This window comes from Oryctolagus cuniculus, chromosome X (assembly GCF_964237555.1).
Source record: "Oryctolagus cuniculus chromosome X, mOryCun1.1, whole genome shotgun sequence".
Classification (NCBI taxonomy): domain Eukaryota; kingdom Metazoa; phylum Chordata; class Mammalia; order Lagomorpha; family Leporidae; genus Oryctolagus; species Oryctolagus cuniculus.
The window spans coordinates 101,999,718-102,021,385 of record NC_091453.1 but is presented as its reverse complement, the minus strand read 5'-3'; the positions used below and the strand labels follow the sequence as shown (position 1 = coordinate 102,021,385).

General features: G+C 44.1%; 1 pseudogene; it reads left to right on the top strand.

The window, feature by feature from the left end:
• Positions 1-15,880: 15,880 nt before the first annotated feature.
• Positions 15,881-18,212, top strand: LOC100353721 (PSME3-interacting protein pseudogene; annotated as a pseudogene).
• The last annotated feature ends 3,456 nt before the right edge of the window (positions 18,213-21,668 follow it).

Genomic DNA, 21,668 nt, shown 5'->3' with positions numbered 1-21,668 from the left:
CAATGCTTTGCCCTCCCCCCCCCCCGACATGATATGTTAGCCAACAAGTAAACAGCGTGCCCTCCCTTGGGATAGGAAAGGGCAGCAAGACTTTCTGGAAGGCCCAAAGGGAGATTTGTTTTAGTGATGGAGAAGCATCATTAAAGCCCTGCCAATTTCCCTAAAACCTCATCTGAAGAAAGCCAACTGCTGGTAAGGGGGCTTCTGCTTCCTTAGGCTTCTAAAAACCCATGAGAAAAATCTCTTTTGGTAATCAGGTAATCATTGTCAATCACCTGTCTGCTTGCCCCAGCTCTGGGAAATTTTGTGGTAATGACTATAACCCAAAGTAGCAAAGAACTGCTGTAGACTTCTAGTCTGTGACACTTACTTGGAAGCACCTTTATTTGTTTTTTTCTCCCCTTCTACACAGCACACCAGACTGATTTGATAAGAGCCCAAATCTGTAGAAAGAAGTCACAAGAAGCTAACAGCCAACACTGTTAGGAAACTGGCGCAGTGCAGTTGTAGCCAGGTGGCCGCATGGCCCAGCTACCTGAGCCAGGCTCCACCCCCATCCTAATGGGATTCTCTGCTCCTGCTTCCCTGCCCGCCCTCAGGCAAAGTTTTAAAAGGGCCTGTTCCTGCACACGTGCTCTCTCAGTCCTTCTCTGCTGCGCTCTCTTGGCCTCTCTTGGCTTTTCTCCTCTCTCTTCTCCCTCCTCTGTCTCTCTCTCTTACAGTCTCCTTCTCTCTTTCTCCTTCGCCACCCCTTCACTCCGGTCTGTAGGGTGTTCCCCAGTAAGCCCTTTCCCTTACTCCGGTGTCCGGTGTGCTTTGTGACGGCTAATATTAAGATATAACAAACACCCCATAGATCTTTCCATTCCCTGCCATGAATGGGGCTTCCAGGAGTCTGCAGTACTAATAAAAACTTCTGAGCACAGGCTGTAGCTCTTCAAACATTGAAGGATCAGTATAGGCCTGATGCTAGAGAGTAGTGGATGGGTGATAAGGTTTAGCTCAAATATAGACCTGCCATATGACCCAGCCACCCCACTCCTGGGGATTTACCCAAGGGAAATGAAATCAGCATATGAAAGTGTTACTGTACCTCCATGTTTATTGCAGCTCAATTCACAATAGCTAAGATATGGAATCAACCCAAATGCCCATCAACTGAAAACTGGATAAAGAAATTATGGGATATGTACACTATGGAATACTACATAGCAGTAAAAAACCCCAAAATCTGGTCATTTGCAACAAAATGGATGAAACTGGAGAACATCATACTTAGTGAAATAAGCCAGCCCCCAAAAGACAAATACCGTATGTTCTCCCTGTGATAACTTCTATAGATTACCGGGAAGGAAATTGACACTTTGATAAGCAATGGTTTTGAACAGCCCTTATCTCCACTGTTGAGGAACAGGTTCTTTTTTTTTTTCATACTATTTGTTACTTAACATAGAGTTAATTATATGTGCATATAAAGTTAATTGAAAATAGATCTTAGTAAAAAAAAATAAGAATGGGAACAGGAAAGGGAGGAGGAAGAGGGCTGGGAGAGTGGGAGAGTAGGTGGGAGGGCAGGTATGGTGGGAAGAATCACCATGTTCCTAAAGTTATAATTATGAAATGTATGAAGTTTCTATTCCTTAAATAAAAGGTTTCTGGGGGAAAAAAGATAAGGCTTAGAGTTTAAAGCCTGGCTTCACAAATGTCAAAGGGACTGCCATTTGTCACAGTGGTTGGCATGCCTCTTAGGACAACTGCATTCCATATTGGAGTGCCTGGTTTGAGTCCTGGCTCCTCCACTTCCAATGATTCAGCTTCCTACCAATGCACATGGGAGGCCACAGATGCTGGCTCAAGTATTTGCAATCTTTGCCACCCATGTGTAAGAACTGGATAGAATTCCAGGCTCCTGGCTTCAACCTGGCCCAGTGCTGGCTGTTGTGAATTTTGGAAAGTGAGCCAATGGATGGAAGATCTCTTTCTATTTCTCTCTCTCTCTCTCTCTGTCCTGTATGTAGTGTGTGTGTGTGTAACTTTGACTTTCAAATAGATAAATAAATCCTAAAAAATAATAATCAGGGTTTTCACAGGACTTTTGTAAGAACTATACAAGTATAGATAGATAGTAATTAGAGAAGGGCTTAGTGCATAACTGCTATATATAATTTATTTCCAGTGAGAGAAACTTGGTAGAATAACATTCCCTAGCCACTGGGAGGCCTCTGCAGCTGGAGAGGGGCCCGTCAGTGCTACAGGGCCATCAAGTGGAAACTGTGTACACTCTTGATCCTGACTTCAGAAGAGATGAAATCCAAATCATTGTCCTTCTCCTGGAAGGCCTAGAGCAGTGTGGGGGTGTGGTAGGAAGCAGAAAGAAGCCCACAACCCTGATACCATCTGCATCCTGCTCTTCCTCACAGACACAATACCCTTTATCTTTCCAAGGTCATCCAGTTGCCTATAATTGAGATAATTTTTGTAGATAGATGTCACCATCCTCAGCAATGACAGAGCCAGTGTGGTGTCATGATAAGAGTAGGAGGTCAATAGCCATGAAGATCTGAATTTGAGGGGCCAGCACTGACATTCCATGTGGGCACAGGTTCAAGTTCTAGCTGCTCCACTTCCAATCCAACTCTCTGCTGTGGCCTGAAAAGGCAGTAGAAGATGGCCCAAGTGCTTGGGCCCCTGCACCCACATGGAAGATCCAGAAGAAGTTCCTGGCTCCTGGCTTCGGATCAGCCCAACTCCAGCCACTGCAGCCATTTGGGGAGTGAACCAGTAAATAGAAGATTCTCTCTCTCTCTCTCTCTCTTTCTCTCTCTGCCTTTCAAATAGAATAAATAAATCTTTTTTAAAATTTGAATTTGAATCCCAGCTTAACTATAATGGATAACTTCAGGTTAGGCAAGGGACTTCCTTTTTCTGACTTTGTTTCCCCATCTGTAAAGTGGGGGTATATTAATGCTTGTCTTCCAAGATCAGTGTGATGATTAAAAGAAATAATATGAATTAATCACTCAGCACAGGGCCTGGTAGCCGCAGTTTTTATTATCCATACCTGGGAACTAACCCAAGTAAATGGGTGAATGGAGCTATTTCTTCAACAACTCTGAGCTCAGATGGGGATAAGGGAGTCTACTTCCTAGTGCCCAGAGAAGCAGAAAACAGATATAAATCCAGGGCTAAAAAAAGCCCAGTTCAACTGCCTCCTTGCCCCAGGCAAGGCAGCATCATGCAGCTAGTTCAAAGGACCTATTAGCTGCTAGTTTCTGATGGGGTTGCAGAGTATTTTTTTTTCATCAATCATTCTCAATGTAGGAAATAGAAGTGCCAAGTTACTTCATCAAAAGCACTTACACATAACTGGATACATTTACATATTAAGCAGGCAACTGAGACTCTAATCATTCTATGTTACGTACAGCTGTAATCGTTATTCAGGACCAGAATGCTCAGGGTACTACAGAAAACTCTCAGATCTTTGCTAAGTGCAGGTGACAATCTGAAAGTGCTCCCATTTGCTAGCTGGATACAATCCCCCAGCACTCTTTGGTCCCCGGTGACACGGTGTTCACACACCTTGGAGCTCATTCAACTCAACCCTAAGCATAGACCAAGATGTGACTGGAGGTCTCTGCGGCTTCCCAGTTTCAGCATATCTGACCAGCTGTCACATACAGGAGGTGGGTCTATCTTGTTTTGTGCATTGTGTTCTTGGTTTGGAAGTGGAGCAAAGAAAGGAGACAGAAAATTCCAGAGCTCTGAGCAGCAGAAGGAACTAAATGGGGGTCCAGCGCCATCTGCAGTTGCGGGAAGGAAGGCCGATAATGTGGCATTGCAGAGTAAAGGAAAGCCAAGCAAAGCAAAGCGTGGTAATAACTTGGCCTTCTTATAGCATTGTTGCCTCAAACTAGCCCTAAATTCAGCTTGACTATTTGAAACATAACTACAATGCAAAACTCAGTCAATACCAAAGACATTATAAGAAAAATATACACCAATCTTGTTTTATGAATGTAGGCCAAACAAAAAAATCCTCCCTGAAATATTAACAAATCAAATGTAGCAACACATATAAAAGGATAATATCTCAAGACCAATTAGGTTTATCCTGGAAATGCAAGACCAGTTAAAATTCAAAAATTAGTCGATAAAGAGGTGGAACAAGATAACCCCTGAATAAGACACTCCAGCCAGCAAGTCCTCACAGAGATACCAATTTGAACAGCTATTCACACAAGTCACATTCCCAAGAGCCAAAGACGCCAGGCGAGAGATTACAGTGCCTCATTTTCGTACAAGAAAAGTTTTCAGTGTAAGAAAAAGTGGCATGAAAGAAAGCAAAAAGAAAAAAGTCACCCACACCTCACATCCCCAAACTCCAAGGAGCACAGTATAGAGAGAGATGCCTCCTACTTCAGAGAGAGAAAGGGAATTGAATCCCAGTGCCAGGACAATTGTGATAAAATTCAGAGTCGCAAAAGCACTAGCAAATCAAATCCACCAGCACATTAAAGTGATTATTCACTATGACCTACTGAGATTTATTCCAGGGATGCAAAAATACTTCAACATGCATAAATCAACAAACATGATACGTCATATCAACATATTGAAAGACAATGGATGTGGGAAAGGCATTTGATAAAATGCAACATCAGTTTATGATAAAAACTCTGAAAAAATTAGGTGTAGAAGAAACATACTTCAACATAATAAAGGTCATGTAATCAAGACAGCAGTCAACATCATACTGAATGAGGAAAAGCTGAAGGCTTTCTAAGATCAGAAACAAGAAAAGGACACCACTTTCACTACTTTTATTCAACATATACTCAAAGTTCCAGCCAGAGCAACTAGGTAAGAGAAAGAAATAAAAGACATCCGGGGCCGAGGCTGTGGCGCAGTGGGTTAAAGCCCTGGCCTGAAGTGCCAGCATCCTATATGGGCACTGGTTCTAGTCTCAGCTGCTCCTCTTCCAATCCAGCTCTCTGGTATGGCCTGGGATAGCAGTAGAAGATGGCCCAAGTCCTTGGGCCCCTGCACCCTTGTGAGAGACCTGGAAGAAGCTCCTGGCTCTTGGCTTCAGATCAGCCCAGCCCCAGCCTTCATGGCCATTTGGGGAGTGAACCAGCAGATGAAAGACCTCTCTCACTACTCTCTGTCTCACGCCTGAATTCTTTCTTGCATGAAGACAAGAACCCTTGCCTTCTCTGGTAACAGAAACACCATGATATTGACATAAAAACAGATACATGAACAGAATTAATACCATAGAGGGACAAGTGCTGTGGCACAGTTAGTTAATCTGCTGCTTGGGATTCTTGCATCCCATATCAGAGTGCCAGTTTGAATCCCAGCTACTCTACACTTCCAATCTAGCTTCATGCTAATGTACCTGGGAGGAAGCAGATGATGGCCCTAGTATTTGGTTTTCTGCCACCCATGTGGGAGATCCAGGAGGAATTCCTAATTCCTGACTTCTGCTTGACCCCATCTTGGCTGTTGCAGCCATTTGGGGAGTGAATCAGCAGATAGAAGGCCTACCTCTCTCTCTCCTCTCTCTCTCTCTCCCTCCCACCCTCCCTCCTACTCTGCCTTTCAAATTAATAAATAAATCTTTAAAAACAGAAAAAGAATGGAGACTCTAGAAGTAAACCCACGCATCTACAACTAACTGATCTTTGACAAAGGTGCTAAGAATACACAGTAGATAAAAGACAGTGTTTTCAATAAATGATGCTGAGAGAAATTGGATACCTACATGCAGAAGAATGAAACTGGATCCTTATCTTTCACAATGAACAAAAATCAACTCAAAGTTAATTGAAGACCTAAATGTAAGACCTGAAATGTTTAAACTACTAGGAGAAAACATAGAGTAAATGCTTCAGGGTATTGGAATAGGCAAGGATTTGTTTTGGACTAGACTCCAGAAGCACAGAAACACAAAAGCAAAAATCCCCAGTGGGATCTCACCAAACTTAAAGAGCTTCACAAAGTAAAGGAAACAGTCAGCAAGGTACAGGAAACTCACCGAATGGGAAAAACCTGCCAAAAGGTTAACAACCAGAATATATAAGCAACTTAAATTCAATAGATAAAAAAATAGGAAAAACTAATCCAATTTTTTTTTAATTTATTTTTTGACAGGCAGAGTGGACAGTGAGAGAGAGAGACAGAGAGAAAGGTCTTCCTTTGCCATTGGTTCACCCTCCAATGGCCGCCACGGCCGGCGCGCTGCGGCCGGCGCACTGCGCTGATCCGATGGCAGGAGCCAGGAGCCAGGTGCTTTTTCCTGGTCTCCCATGGGGTGCAGGGCCCAAGCACCTGGGCCATCCTCCACTGCACTCCCTGGCCACAGCAGAGAGCTGGCCTGGAAGAGGGGCAACCGGGACAGAATCCGGCGCCCCAACCGGGACTAGAACCTGGTGTGCCGGCGCCTCTAGGCGGAGGATTAGCCTAGTGAGCCGCGGCGCCAGCCGGAAAAACTAATCCAATTTAAAAATGGTCAGTAACTCTACACAGACATTTCTTTTTTTTTCTTTTTTTTAAGTTTTTTTTTAACTTTTATTTAATGAATATAAATTTCCAAAGTACAGCTTATGGATTACAATGGCTTCCCCCCCATAACGTCCCTCCCACCCGCAACCCTCCCCTTTCCCACTCCCTCTCCCCTTCCACTCACATCAAGATTCATTTTCGTTTCTCTTTATATACAGAAGATCAGTTTAGCATACATTAAGTAAAGATTTCAACAGTTTGCTCCCACAAGAAACATACAGTGAGAAATACTGTTTGAATACTAGTTATAGCATTAAATCTCAATGTACAGCACACTAAGGACAAAGATCCTACATGAGGAGTAAGTGCACAGTGACTCCTATTGTTGACTTAACAATTTGACACTCTTGTTTATGGCATCAGTAATCACCCTAGGCTCTTGTCATGAACTGCCAAGGCTATGGAAGCCCCCTGGGTTCACTGACTCTGATCATTTTTAGACAAGGCCATGGTCAAAGTGGAAGTTCTCTCCTCCCTTCAGAGAAAGCTATCTCCTTCTTTGATGACCCATTCTTTCCACTGGGATCTCACTCACATAGATCTTTCATTTAGGTTTTTTTTTTCCCCCAGAGTGTCTTGGCTTTCCATGCCTGAAATACTCTCATGGGCATTTCAGCCGGATCCGCATGTGATTATGAGGCCAGAGTGCTGTTAGGACATTTGCCATTCTATGGGTCTGCTGTGTATCTCACTTCCCATGTTGAACCATTCTCTCCCTTTTTTATTCTATCAGCTAGTATTTGCAGACACTATTCTTTAAACAGACATTTCTTAAAGGAAGACTACAAGTGGTCAGTAAGTACATAAAGAAATGATCAGCATCACTAATCAACAGGGAAACACAAAGCTAAACCACAATGAGATATCACCTCACTCCAGTTAAATTGGCTATTATCAAAAAGGCAAAAGGCAACAAGGGTTGACAAGGGTGCAAAGAAAAGGGAACCCTGGCACACTACTGATAAGGATGCAAATTAGTACAGTCATGTGGAGTTTCCTCCAAAAATCTAAAAATATAAATACCACTTGATGTGCAATCTCAAAGAAGTATCAGCACATCCACTTTTATTGCAGCACTATTCACAACACCCAAAGAATGGAAAAAAGCTCAGGTTCCATCTGCTGATGAATGGATAAAGAGACTGTGGTATGTATTCACAATGGAATACTATTCAATCATTAAAAAAAGAACGAAATGATGTCATATGTAGCAGTATGGATGGAACTGGGAGTCGGTATGTTAAGCAAAATAAACCAAGCAAAGAAAGACAAGTATCACATGATGTCACTCATGTGGAGTCCAAAAAAATAGGTGAGTTCATGGATGTAAATGTAGAATGGTGGTTGCCAGAGGCCGGAGAAGGAAGGAGGGAAGAAGAGATGGGGAAAGGTTGATTAATGGGTACTGAGTTATAGCTAGGTAGGAGGAAGAAGTTCTGAGTTTCCATTGCCTAGTCAGGTGGCTATAGGTAATGATGATAATGATAATGATTATAATGATAATGTATGTATCTCTCTATACAAAACTATAAGTTAGGATAGTTAGGATTTTGAGTGTTTTCCTCATATAGAAATGTTAAACATCTGAGGAGACAGATATATTTACTCTGATTAGATATTACACGATGTATACATGTATAAAAACATCATATGATACTCCATAAATAAGTACAATTTTATGTCTGTTAAAATGTTTTTGCGGTGCCGGCATCCCATATGAGCACTGGTTCTAGTCCCGGCTGCTCCTCTTCCAATCCAGTTCTCTGCTGTGGCCTGGGAAAGCAGTAGAAGATGGCCCAAGTGCTTGGGTCCCTGCATCCACATAGGAGACCAGGAAGAAGCTGGTCTCCTTGCTTCGGATCGGTGCAGCTCTGGCTGTTGCGACCATTTGGGGAATGAACTAATGGAAGGAAGACCTTTCTCTCTGTCTCTCCCTCTCACTGTCTGTAACTCTACCTCTCAACTAAATAAAACCTTTAAAAATGTTTTTGAAATCAGAGTAATTTACCATATCAACAGACTAAAAAATAAAAAATCATATGACCATTCCAATATATGCAGAAAAGTCATTTGACAAAATGAAGATTCATTTATGATTCTTTTAAAAAGATTCTCAGGAAACTAGGAATAAAAGAGATCATTCTAGACCTGAAAACAAGCATCTTATGAGAAACTCATAGCTAACATCACACTTAATCGTCAAAATTGAAAGCTTTTCCATTAAGACCAGGAACAAGACAAGGACATCAGTTCTTGCCACTTATACTCAACATCGTGCTGGAGGTTCTAGCTGGGGCAATTAAGCAAGGAAAAGGAGATAAAAGATATAAGTATTGAAAGGGAAGGAAGAAAATTATCTGTAGACATCATAATCATCTACTTAGAGAACCCCAAAGTATACCAAAACACACACACACACACATACACAAAACAAAAACAAAAACAAAAACCTGCTAAAAGCAATAAGTGAGTTTAGGGACCAGTGTTGTGGCACAGTGGGTTAAGCTACCACCTGCAATGCCAATATCCCATATGAGCACCAGTTTGATATCTGGCTGCTCCACTTATGAACCAGCTCCCTACTAATGCACCTAAGAAAGCAGACAGGGCTTGGGCCTCTGTCATCCACGTGGGAGACCTGAATGGAGTTCCTAGCTCCTGGCTTCAGCCTGGACCAGCTGTGGCCATTGTGGCCATTTGAGGAGTGAACCAGTGGGTGAAAAATCAATTTCTCTCTCTTTCTCTCTCCCTCTCCCCAAGTCACTCCTTAAAATAAATAAATACTTTCTAAAAATGAAAAGTTGAACATTGGACTAGGAAAAAATTGTTTGCAGAACACATATCTGTTAAGAGGCATGCACCAGGCTGGCGCCGCGGCTCACTAGGCTAATCCTCCGCCTTGCGGCGCCGGCACACCGGGTTCTAGTCCCGGTCAGGGCGCCGGATTCTGTCCTGGTTGCCCCTCTTCCAGGCCAGCTCTCTGCTGTGGCCAGGGAGTGCAGTGGAGGATGGCCCAGGTGCTTGGGCCCTGCACCCCATGGGAGACCAAGATAAGTACCTGGCTCCTGCCATCGGATCAGCTCGGTGCGCCGGCCACAGCGCGCCGGCCCCGGTGGCCATTGGAGGGTGAACCAACGGCAAAGGAAGACCTTTCTCTCTGTCTCTCTCTCACTGTCCACTCTGCCTGTCAAAAAAAAAAAAAGGAGGCATGCACCAAGAAAATATAAAGAACTCTCAAACTCAATAATAAGAAAAATAAGCAACCCAACTGACAAATGGACAGCAAGATGATTAAATTCTAGATATCTGATACACAACAACATAAAAACTTAAAAGGGTAGATCTCATGTTAAGTGTTCTTATCACCAAAAAAGGAGGGAATACAAGGAAATTTTTGGAGGTAATAAATGTTTATCACCTTGATTGTGGTGATAGTATCATGGATGTATGCATATTTCTAAATTAATCAAGTTATATACATTAAACATGTGCAGTATTTTGTGTATCAACTATCTCTCAATAAAGCTCTTTCATATAGTGGGCAAAATGTAATGGGTGCTTTGCCTCATGGTTAAGATGCCCACATGCATGACAGATATTTGGTGTAGCAGTTAAATGCTGTTTGAGACACTTGCATCTCATATTGGACTGCCTGAGTTCAAGTCCCACTGCCATTCCCAATTCTAGCTTCCTGCTAACATGCACCATGGTGAGGCAGTAGTGATGGCTCAAGTAGTTCAATCCCTGCCACTCATATGGGAGACCCAGATTGATTTCCCAGCTCTTGGATACAGCCTGGACTAGCCTTATGTGTTGCAGGCATTTGGAGAATGCCTCAGAGTATGGGAGGTTGGGAGTTTTCTCTCTCTCTCTCTCTCTCTCTCTCTCTCTGGCTTCCCCAACTACTTTTCCAATAAATAAAATGAACAACAGTTTTAAAAAGTAAAATGCCTGCACCCCATATCAGAGTGTTTGGGTTCGAGTTCTTTCCTCTCAATTCCAGCCTCCTGCTAATATGGACCCTGGGAGGCAATGGTGATGCCTCAAGTAATTGGGTTCCTACTACTTACACAGGAGACCTGGATAGCATTCATAGAGCTGGCTTGCGGCTTTGGCCCCTGGCTCTTGTAAGCATTTGAAGAATAAATCAGAAGGTGATGAGAGTTCTCTATTCCCACACCATCTCCCCTCCCCCATCTTTTTGGCTCTCAAGTAAATAAATTTTTAAGTAAAAGAATAAAAATGCAATCATATTAGTGAGCCTAGGGCAAGAGGAGATGGCACAGGCTTTTCTTCTTGGGCTTGTCTTCCGTAATAATGGTATCCATGATTTGTGGGAGTGTCTCACTTTCATCAAGGACATCTATCCTTGTGCTGTTGGCCAGAATGCTGGCCTTCGGAAGCTTGCCTGTTAGGTCACAGTTAAGCAATGGTGATGTAGGGGAAATGGAGGAAAGGGAGAGGAGGTAGCATTGCACAGAAGTTTAGAATGTGCATTCTGACATAATCACGACTGATATGGGTTCAGATCCTAGCTTTGATGCTTCTGAGCTCTGTGGCCTTAGATAATCCATTTAACGTCCCTGAGCCTCAGTATCCTCATTTCTAAGAAAGCAGCAATAATGCTTAACTACTTCCCAGGGTAGTGAGGAGCTCAAGCAAGCTAGTATGTGTGAAAGTGTCCTGTACACATGTGTCACACCTGTATATACGATTACATGAGGCAGTGTATATGAAAGTACTTGATAAATGATAACCATGCTTATTCCTGAATCAAAAGATGATGTGGGGTAAAAGAGCAGTCTGGCTGGTAGGAAAGATATGTGGGTGGCATGGGTGCCTCCCATCTGCAAGCACAGTCAACTGGGCTCTCCACGGTAGCCTTCCCCATTGAGGGGGTGACCTATATTTTGGAATTTCCAGGACAGCCACAGTTCTAGCCCTTCCCCCCAGGGAACCGCATGTCCATGCTGGGGAAACAGAGGGGGTGTAGTTACTTAAAGGATACAGTCCCTGGCTGCCCCCACTCTTACTCCCACCCGGACCTGCACCCTCTTCCTCTCTCTCCTCCCAGTCAGTGGGGATTTGCTGACTTTCATATGAAATCAAACAGAACCAGGAAGGTAAATCTCCTGGGTGGAAGGGAAAAAAGGCAACAAAACCCCAGCACTTCTGTACAACCCATTTGAAAGCCAAATAGAAATGGCTGAGAGATCACTGCTGTTCTAGTGATATGTGACACCCTCCCCTGCACGCCTCATCCCTGCGCCCCTCCTCCGCCATCCTCTGTCCTCCCTTCCTTTCTCCAAAGGTGTCTAGGGTTGAAAAAGCATTTGTCTCACAGCTGATCAACTGGGTCTGAGGGGAAGGCAAATGAATTATTTCAGTTCTGTAGGGAGGGTGAGCGTGGGTTTTTCAGCACCCGCCTCTTCCCCTTTTTAATTGATGAACAATCTGGCCCTTGGCTGCTCCCGTAGGTATGCAAAATAGCTTCTTAGTGTGAAATCCCTGTTGTTGAATGTACTCCGTGGGGCATAATCACATTGCCGCCCCCTGTTTTGCATAAGAAACCGCTGTTTCCAAGATAAGAATCTTTTCATTTAGCTGTCATGAGCTCATCCTTTTTCCTGTGCATTGTGGCTCTTGCTCCTTTGAGTCAATACCCAAACAATGACTGCCTGAGCTCGGGCACCCTCCTGCCCCCAGCCCCGGAAGACAGAAGGCTGTGGCCTCCGGAAGCCTGCCTAGGCAGGCAACTAGAGCTCTTTTCAGGCCTCCCATGTCAAGAGGGCAAAAACTAAGAAGATCTGAGAGCTCTGAGAAGCTTCTACTGGCTTTCAAGCAGACCCTGGGAAAGAAACCCTGAATGGCCTGCTGTGTGTGCTAAGGGCAGACAGGCTGTGCCCCAGGATCGCGAACTTCAACAGCCTGGGACATCTAAGGACAGGCTGTGAGGACCCATCGATGTGCAAAGCCGCTGGGCCACTCCTCCTCTGTCCCTGATCATCAGACTGCATCCTGTCTCTGCCCTTTGGTTTGGAACAATCACACCTACAGCAGAAACCGCACAATGGCACTGCACTCCAATTAGAAACCTGAAGGGGTCTCAGATCCCGTGGAATTCAAACCCTTTCCTCCTCCTGCTTGGAGGGAAACCGAGGCCCAGGGAGAGGAAGCAGCTTGCCTAGGAGCCCTCAGCTAGTTAGTTGAAGAGGTGGGTGCTAAAACTCAGCCTGTTTATTCTACCACCCAGGGCTGCCTCTGGAGGGAATCAATAACATTTGTGTACAAAGCACTGAGGAAAAAGACAAGATAGGAGATTAAATGGAATCACGTCAACTACAAAGCCTATACAAGCAGTAGGGGTTTTATTGTTAGCTTCCTCAATGTAGGAGACGTTTCACAAAAGATCCCAGAGAACAGCAAATTTTAACCTTTACCAGTATGAAAGGATTGTGCAGAAGGCAGTGAGTTTCCGGATAAAACGTTACCTAGTCACTTTACTTCGGGGAAGCGAGCTACCCAGTTGCATCAGCTCAGCACTTGCTCATTATTTCCACTTTGGGGAGAGGAAATAATGCAACAAAGAAGCTTTAATCCAACCAGAGATAACTAATGCGTGTCCAGCGGGAGGCCAGGGGCACTGAGGTGCACAAGAAATGGGGAAAATCGAGGCCCTGGCTTGAGAAAGGTCACAAGCTGGCCGCTAGGCTGTTTGGTCAGCAATTGATCATGAGTCCCTTCAGGGCCAGGCCCCAGGCTCGCTGGTAACTCAGCGTGGCCAAGAGCTCACAGCAGGTGCCTAGTCTATCCTTGTTGAGAGGCTGGTTAACTAGGCTAGAAAAGACGTCACACACGGTTCCTGAGGTGTTCCAAGGACTACTTTTTGCCCACGTTTGGAGTCAAGGACCCATTATTATGTTTCAAAGAAACAGTTCCCTGTGGCCTTCAGAAAGCTCCAGTAATCCTCAGAATGTTCAGCTGCCTGTGGCCCTCAAGGTGGGAGGAAGGCATTTCCCCCCCAAGGCATCAGCAGTGATGTTTCAATGCCACCAATGCTGTTGCCAAGAAAAACCACCACCTGACGTCAAAAGGAAACTTTTCCTTCACCTGCCTGTTGGTTTGGGGGGTCAGAGACCTCACTTCCTACATGGAAAAGCAGTAGGAGTGTAGGAAGCAGGAGACTCGGGCGCCCATCATATCTTAGCCACTCACTAGCAAATTACCTCTTTTCTCCCTGAGCCTCAGCCTGCTCGTCTGTAAAATGAGGCCATTGACTTGTCCAAAGTTTCCCAAACTCAGCTTTGAAAGTCTGAATCAGATCAAATGTGGGGTTGCAGCACTGGGGACGGTGGATATATAATAAAAGAGGTACCCGGTGGTGAAATGACAAGAACCACCTGACTAGATGAACAGTTCTACTTAAAATATTTCATGATTCTCTGAAATCCCTTTTCTGTTCATGGGATTGGTTTTAAAATGAACCAGGTGTTTGTTATTTAAAACAACCCCACTTCCAGTTAAAACCGGCAAATTGAACACATGCACTTCTGTAAGCTTCTAAAACACCACAAAAATAGTAAAAAAATTAATTAAAAGGCCAAAGACCATGAGAGCAAAAGGAACAAGAGGTGTTAACAGCCGAGACAGTACACACACACACACACACACACACGCATAATACAGAAACTAGAAATGGAAAACAAGTAGTAATTGACTTAGCAGATTTGAGAAAACTGAAACCCACGGAGACTGTTTATACTGCAAACCCCAAAAGACTCAGGAATTAAAGGTTCCAGGTATCACTTAAAGTGGGAGTTTCAGTAAGGAGTTGAAAACATGATGATTGAGTGAACACTTTTGTAAGGGGCAGTTAGTTCCCAGATCTGTTCCTCCACCCCAGCAGGAAATGGGACACTTAAACCAAGCACGGCTGAGGACCCACTGAGATGCCATGTTGAAAACAGAGATGAAGTTCAAGTCTGCATTCTGAACATCGAGACCTCCAGTCCCCTTCCTTGGCTCGGTTCCCAAAATACTAACAGCCACATTTACACATGCCAAGCAGGAGATTTGTAGATTCTTCTTTGGGAAACTGACTGAACACAGAGAAATAAGCCAGAGATGATACTGGAAAAGCAGGCAGGATGTCCAATTACTTGTTTTGTAGGCTGCATTATGGTTTTTGGAATTTAGCCTAAAGACCAGAAAGTCATTCAAGGGTTTTAAGCAAGAGAACAATGTGATTAAGTTTGCTTTTTAAAAGATGATCAATCGTAAAAATAGGATTCAGTGTCAAAGGGATGACATAAATAAGCCCAGTGTCTGCTAATAATAATTGATAGAATTAAAAAGGAGAGAACAATCCAACATGGGAAGTGGGATACACAGCAGACTCATACAATGGCAAATGCCCTAAACAGCACTCTGGCCTCAGAATCAGCCCTTAAGGCATCTCAGGCTTGGAAAGCCAAGACACTCTGGCAAAAAAAAATGACCTAAATGAAAGATCTCTGTGAGTGAGATCCCAGTGGATAGAACTGGCCATCAAAGAAGGAGGTACCTTTCTCTGAAGGGAGGAGAGAACTTCCACTTTGACTATGGCCTTGTCTAAATAAGGTCAGAGTTGGTGAACTCAAGAGGCTTCCATAGACTTGGCAGCTCATGACAAGAGCCTCGGGTGATCACTGACATCATAAATAAGAGTGTCAATTGGTAAATCAACAACGGGAGTCACTGTGCACTTATTCCATATGTAGGATCTCTGTCCTTAATGTGTTGTACTATGCAAATTAATGGTAAAACAGTACTTTATACTTTGTGTATAAAGTATACTTTGTGGGTGCAATCTGTTGAAATCTTTACTTAGTATATACTAAGTTGATCTTCTGTATATAAAGATAATTAAAAATGAATCTTAATGAAGAATGGGATGGGAGAGGGAGTAGGAAATGGGATGGTTGCAGGTGGGAGGGAGGTTATGGGGGGAAAAACTGCTATAATCCAAAAGTTGTACTTTCAAAATTTATATTTATTAGTTTTCTAAAAAAAATTAAAATAAAGAAAAAATAAAAGATGATCAAAAAGAAGCTGATGTAGATAGACGTCCAAAGACAGAGGATGCTATACCACGTTTTGGCCAGGTTCAAACCCGATAACATGCAATAGATTCCCTTCCCTTTCCAACTTCCCACCAGTGGTGAGGGACTCAGTGACAGTGACAAAAGCTGCCAAATGGAGGCCCACCAATGATATGTGTGCTAGTGTGCTGGAGAGGGAACCAGGCAATGCTATACAGGGGGATGTCCGGGGCATGCACACCAGCACCCATGGACATTGGCTGGTAAGGGGGAGGAAAGGGGAGTAGCACAGAGGTACATTGGAGGTATGCTTATTAGTCCCCAAAGATAGTTGGAGTGGAAGCCCTGGGGGATGGCACACAGAAGCACACACATACAATGCACCTGCTGATGTCTAAGAATGGAGACAGCTGGTGGTGGAGTGTAAGCGAGGCAGATGGAGAAGTTTGACATGCTTGGGACAGTGGTTACACTAATTGAATAAATAAGTGAAGATTATATTTAAGATAATAAATGCCAGTTTTCCAATAGCTGGGGAAGATGCTAAAAGCATGGAAAGGAGGAAGTTCAGAATGAATGCTGATATTCTGGGTTGAGATTGGAGGTTTCAGTATGAACTCATATGCTTTAAATATATGTAATCACAGAGATGTAGAAATAGTTGCAGAACTATGTGTGCGCCTATACTCACATGTGTATCATGTGTACATATGGATGGATATGGAGAAGCTCCTTAACTTACAATGGAGGTACAACCTAGTCAAGCCACCATAGATTTTAAATATCATAAGCTGAAAATGCAGTGAGGCTGGATGCAGGCCAAACTTCATTGTGGTGGTGAGGAACAGGAAGCGCTGATGGATCAAAAAGAATATGAAAGCAAAGACCATTTTCTTCCTTTTTACTTTTCTTTTCTTGTTTTTTTTTTCTTTTATTTTCTTTAAGAATGAATAGCCTGGGGGCTGGCACCATGGCTCACTTGGTTAATCCTCCGCCTGTGGTGCTGGCATCCCATATGGGCGCTGGGTTCTAGTCCTGGCTGCTCCTCTTCCAGGCCAGCTCTCTGCTGTGGCCCAGGAGGGCAGTGGAGGATGGCCCAAGTGCTTGGGCCCTGCACCCCATGGGAGACCAGGAGAAGCACCTGGCTCCTGGCTTCGGATTGGGGCAATGCTGGCCGTGGTGGCCATCTGGGGAGTGAACCAACAAAAAGAAGACCTTTCTTTCTGTCTCTCTCTCTCTCACTGTCTATAACTCTACCTGTCAAATAAATTAATTAAAAAAAAAAAGAAAAAAAAAAGAGTGAGCAGCCTTTGCTGTGGTTGTGTAGGGTAGGCACCACTGATGTGAAGGAGTCTCTCCACCACCACCACCCCCATATGCTATGATAGGCATATCGTTACCAGCTGTACAGACTGGATACCATCATTAAGGCTCCCTGAATACCCCACCTTCTCCATTTGCATCTACTTAGAAGCAAGAGCTGACTACTTACGGCTTTACAGAAGGAGGCAATGATGATAAACCTTGTTATCAAAAAGAGGTTTGTGTCAGAGGCAGAACTAGAAGAATAGTGCAATCAGAGGCAAGAAGAATGGGAGAAAGTTCAAAACCTGAAGATACAGAAGAATGTCCAGACCAGAGGAGGTTTAGTACCACCGGGAGCAGAAAGACAGGAATATGAAGAGCAGCTGAAATTTAAAAACATAGTAAAAGGCTTAGATGAAGCTGAGTCCAACTTCCTTGCTGAGGTTTCTCAGCATCGAGAACTAATAGAAAAACAATGAAGAAGGCCGGCGCCGCGGCTCAATAGACCTTGCGGCGCTAGCACACCGGGTTCTAGTCCCGGTCGGGGCGCCGGATTCTGTCCCGGTTGCCCCTCTTCCAGGCCAGCTCTCTGCTGTGGCCCGGGAGTGCAGTGGAGGATGGCCCAAGTGCTTGGGCCCTGCACCCCATGGGAGACCAGGAGAAGCACCTGGCTCCTGCCTTCGGATCAGCGCGGTGCGCCGGCCGCAGCGGCCATTGGAGGGTGAACCAACGGCAAAGGAAGACCTTTCTCTCTGTCTCTCTCTCTCACTGTCCACTCTGCCTGTCAAAAAAAAGAAAAACAATGAAGAGAGGAAGAGCTGAACAAACTGCAGTAATAGAGAAGTAAGTGCAACCAGGTGGGCGTGTCTGCACAAAACAAGAAGGAAGCTGAGGAGACATTCGCTGTGAAACCATGAAAGCAACAGCGAGTTCTCCCAGGTACAGCTGTTGGCAGGAGCCCTGATGCCTAAGAGCTGAGAGAGTGGCATCAGCATGCAAACACTGAAAGCAGACCCTGATGCAGACGACAACAATCAAGAGGTCCCGTCCTGTGTATCTCTTGGAAGAGATACACTTCCCCAAGAAGTGCCTCCATCCACTGTCTCTTGGCTGTAGTCTATATCGGCCTCCTCCTAGGCCTGCATGCTCACTCAAGAAGCAGTGATTGCGTGCAGCTCAGGCTGCAAAGGCACTATCAACACCACTGGGGAGCTCGTCCCCTCCATCGTGTGAACCAACACCTTCCCTGAAACCCTCTAGCTCCTTGGTCCTTACCATAGCGAGCTTCTCCCCCAGGTAGTGGGACTGTGCATTCTGCCCATAGGCATTGCTTCCCTCCAGACACTCCCTTGTCTGTTTCCTGTACACATTATGGCATTTTTAACTTAACCCGAAAATGTGCCAGAATCCACTGGTGTTGGGTGCTGGGAGAGGGAGAGGAAATGCATTGAATATACCTAAGCTAGTGGACATTGCAGTTTAGCATCCTGCACACTCCAGGGACTCAGTGGTTCCCTCCATAGTGCAGGGGCTGGCTGGGAGCTGTGGCTATCACCCTGCTCAGCATCATGAGCAAGGATCATGGTATGTATCAAGAGCCTAGGAAAAGATCTAAATTCAAAGCAGTATCTACAGAATGGGTATTGCTTTCACAAAATCATAAAGATGAAAAGTTGTAAGTCAAACCATCCCAACTTGGAGACATGGCAATGCTTGTTTCCTAGCTGTGTCTTCCTTGGGGGCCTAGAAGTAACAACAGCCCATTAGCGAAGAGCATTCCAATGTTTAGATTATGGTGTCCATACACCACCATCCACCAAGAGAAGTACTCAAAGAACAACTGGAAAATGTCAACAGGACACAGATATCACATTGAAAACAGCTTCCATTGGTAGTATCTAGAACAATTTGAACATCAAAATAAATAATAGTAATAGATTACAGCCAGTTATATAAAATAGGAATGTATGAGTCCATATGGATATAAACAAATAAATAAACAAGTAATTAGGTGGTAAGGAAGATTGTATTCTACAAAGATACCCATTGTAATATATTCTTTCCTACAGGCTATTCTTACAATGTAATGTTAACAATATTCTCATCAAGTTGTAAGGGCTATGTCCCCTCTCCTTGAACCTGTGTGGATATTCATAATCACCTCAACCAAGAGAGAAAAAGTTCTGGAAGTGAAAGCTAGGTGACTTCTGAGGCTGAAACAGAAAAAGGCCACACACTTCCACTTTTCTTGGGATGCTTGTGATTGAATCCCAACCACAATACTGGGATGAAATTAAGTAGCCACGTGAAGAGGTCTCCCAGCCATATGAGTGAGTCACCTTGGAAGTGGATCCTCCAGTCTCAGTTGACTGCTCCAGCTCATGTATCACCTTGTCCAGATCACAGGTGCATGAGCTAGACAAATGATTGTTATTGTTTTAAGCCATTAAATTTGGGTCTGGTTTGGTATAAATCATTAGACAGCTGGAATGCAGGAGAATTCCTTCTCTTCCTACAGTAAAAATCCAACTAATAAATGCAGAAAGATTGATGGAAATAGAGAATCATTATTTGGCCATGATAGTAGTGGTTGATCCAGGTTGATAAGGGTGGTGGGTGGAAATTTTTTAAAAAATTTATTTATTTGAAAGGCTGAGAGCAAGTGAGCGAGAGAGAGAAAGAGAAAGAGAAACAGTACAGATATTTTCCACTTCCTGGTTTATTCCCCAAATAACTACAACAGCCAGGGCTAGGTCTGGTGGAAGCCAGGAGCCCAGAATTCCATCCAGGTATCCCACGTGGGTGGTAGAAACCCAAGCACTTGAGCCTTTATCTGCTGCTTCCCAAGAGCATTAGCAGGAAACTGGAAGAGAAACAGAGGAGCTGACAACTCAAACCTGCATTCTTGTATGGGATACAGGTGTTCCAAGCAGTGGTTTAAGATGCTGTGTCACAATGCCTGCCCCATGGTGGGTGGAAGATGATTGGTGAGCAACAGAAGGTTGATATCTGGGAATATCTCCCCCCCCCCCGCAATAGTAAACAATCACAAGGACAAAAAGATGGCATGTTGGTGGTAGAGAAACCAGGTGATTACCACTGACAGGGAAGGTTAGCATTATGTGCCCTCTGATGCCATGCACTGAGAAAAGAACAGCATCATCTACAGGGCACTCCCCCCAAGAAGCACAGCCTTGGCCTAGTCATGAAGAAACAAGTTGGTCATGCTACCAAGTGTAAAGTCAAAAGTTTCTAAAGCCCAAAGGATATGAAAGACAAGAAAAGACCATACAACAATATCAGATTGGAGGAGCCTGATGAGATATGAGAGGTAAATGCTGGGTGGACATTTCTGACCATTAAATATTCCTGGATGAAATCCTGGACCAGAAAAAAAAAGTGACATTATTAGAGGAGTTGGCAAAGTTCTAATGGAGTCCACTGATTTCTCAAAATATTTACTTATTTTATTTGAAAGGCAGAGCCTCTCTCTCTCTCTCCCTCTACCCCCCCCCCAAACACGCGCATGCACGCGCGCGCACGTACACACACACACAGAAAGTGTGGGGTGGGCATAGGGTAGAATTCTTCCATATGCTGTTTCACTCCCTAAATGCTCACAACAGCTGAGGTCGGGCCAGGCTAAAGCCAGGAGCCAGGAACTCCATCCTGCTCTCCCATATAGGTGGCAGGAACTCAAGCACTTGAACCATCATTTGGTGCATTAGCAGGAAGCTGTATTGGACGTGGAGTAACCAGGGCTGGAACTGGCAGGCACTCCAATGTGGGATCTGGGTTTCTCCAGCAGTAGTTTAACCTTCTGGCATAAAAATGCCCACGCCAGAGCCTGCAGACTGAGTAGTAGTGTTGAACCAACATGGACTTGCAGAATTGGAAAGTCATATGCTGGTAGGTTAGGAGAGTGGACTTGCTTTGGCGAAATATACACTAGAATAAGCATCATGTCTTCAGTGGGAGCAAATGCAGAGAAATGCTAATAGCTAGGAAGCTAGGGGAAAGGGATATGATCATTCTTTGTACTGTATTTGTAATTTTTTTCATAGGTTTGAAATTATTTCAAAATATGGTATTTTAAAAAACCACACAATCCCTTATTTTACCAAACCATTTCAGATCAAAGTATCATTGTTTAATTTCAGCCACTCAAACAATTCTATTCTTCAGGGCAAAGGAGTAAAGGTACGGCATGTATAACCCCAAACCACAGATATGCAAATCACATTGCAAACCAGGCCCCGATTCATACTAATTCATCAACATTTCCATGCCTAGTGCTATATCAGCACTCTCAATTCCACTGAAGACATCAGGGTTTGCTGACTTCACTTCCAATATCTCAGGTGCTCATTGCCCAAAACAGCCCCTACCCTGATGTGATGTAACAGTGGTACCCCTTCGTGGTAACAGTCTTTCATCTGGTAGTTGGGCAAAACTTTAACATCTGTCTCCAATGTCCTTCCTTTTACTTTCTACATGACTCTGCCTTGTGTTGCTTCATTTCCTGCTCCTGACGCCCCTGTGGCTCAAGCGGCTGTTTTGAGGTTTGCTCTCCCAGTTCACATCCTACATAGAGGACTTTGCCTGCCTTCCTTCACAATTATCTCAGTCCACAGATAGATAAAGTAGACAACAGGGATTTCCAAGTAGTAACTATATACAAGAAATTCAATAATATTAACAAGTAAAGAATACAAA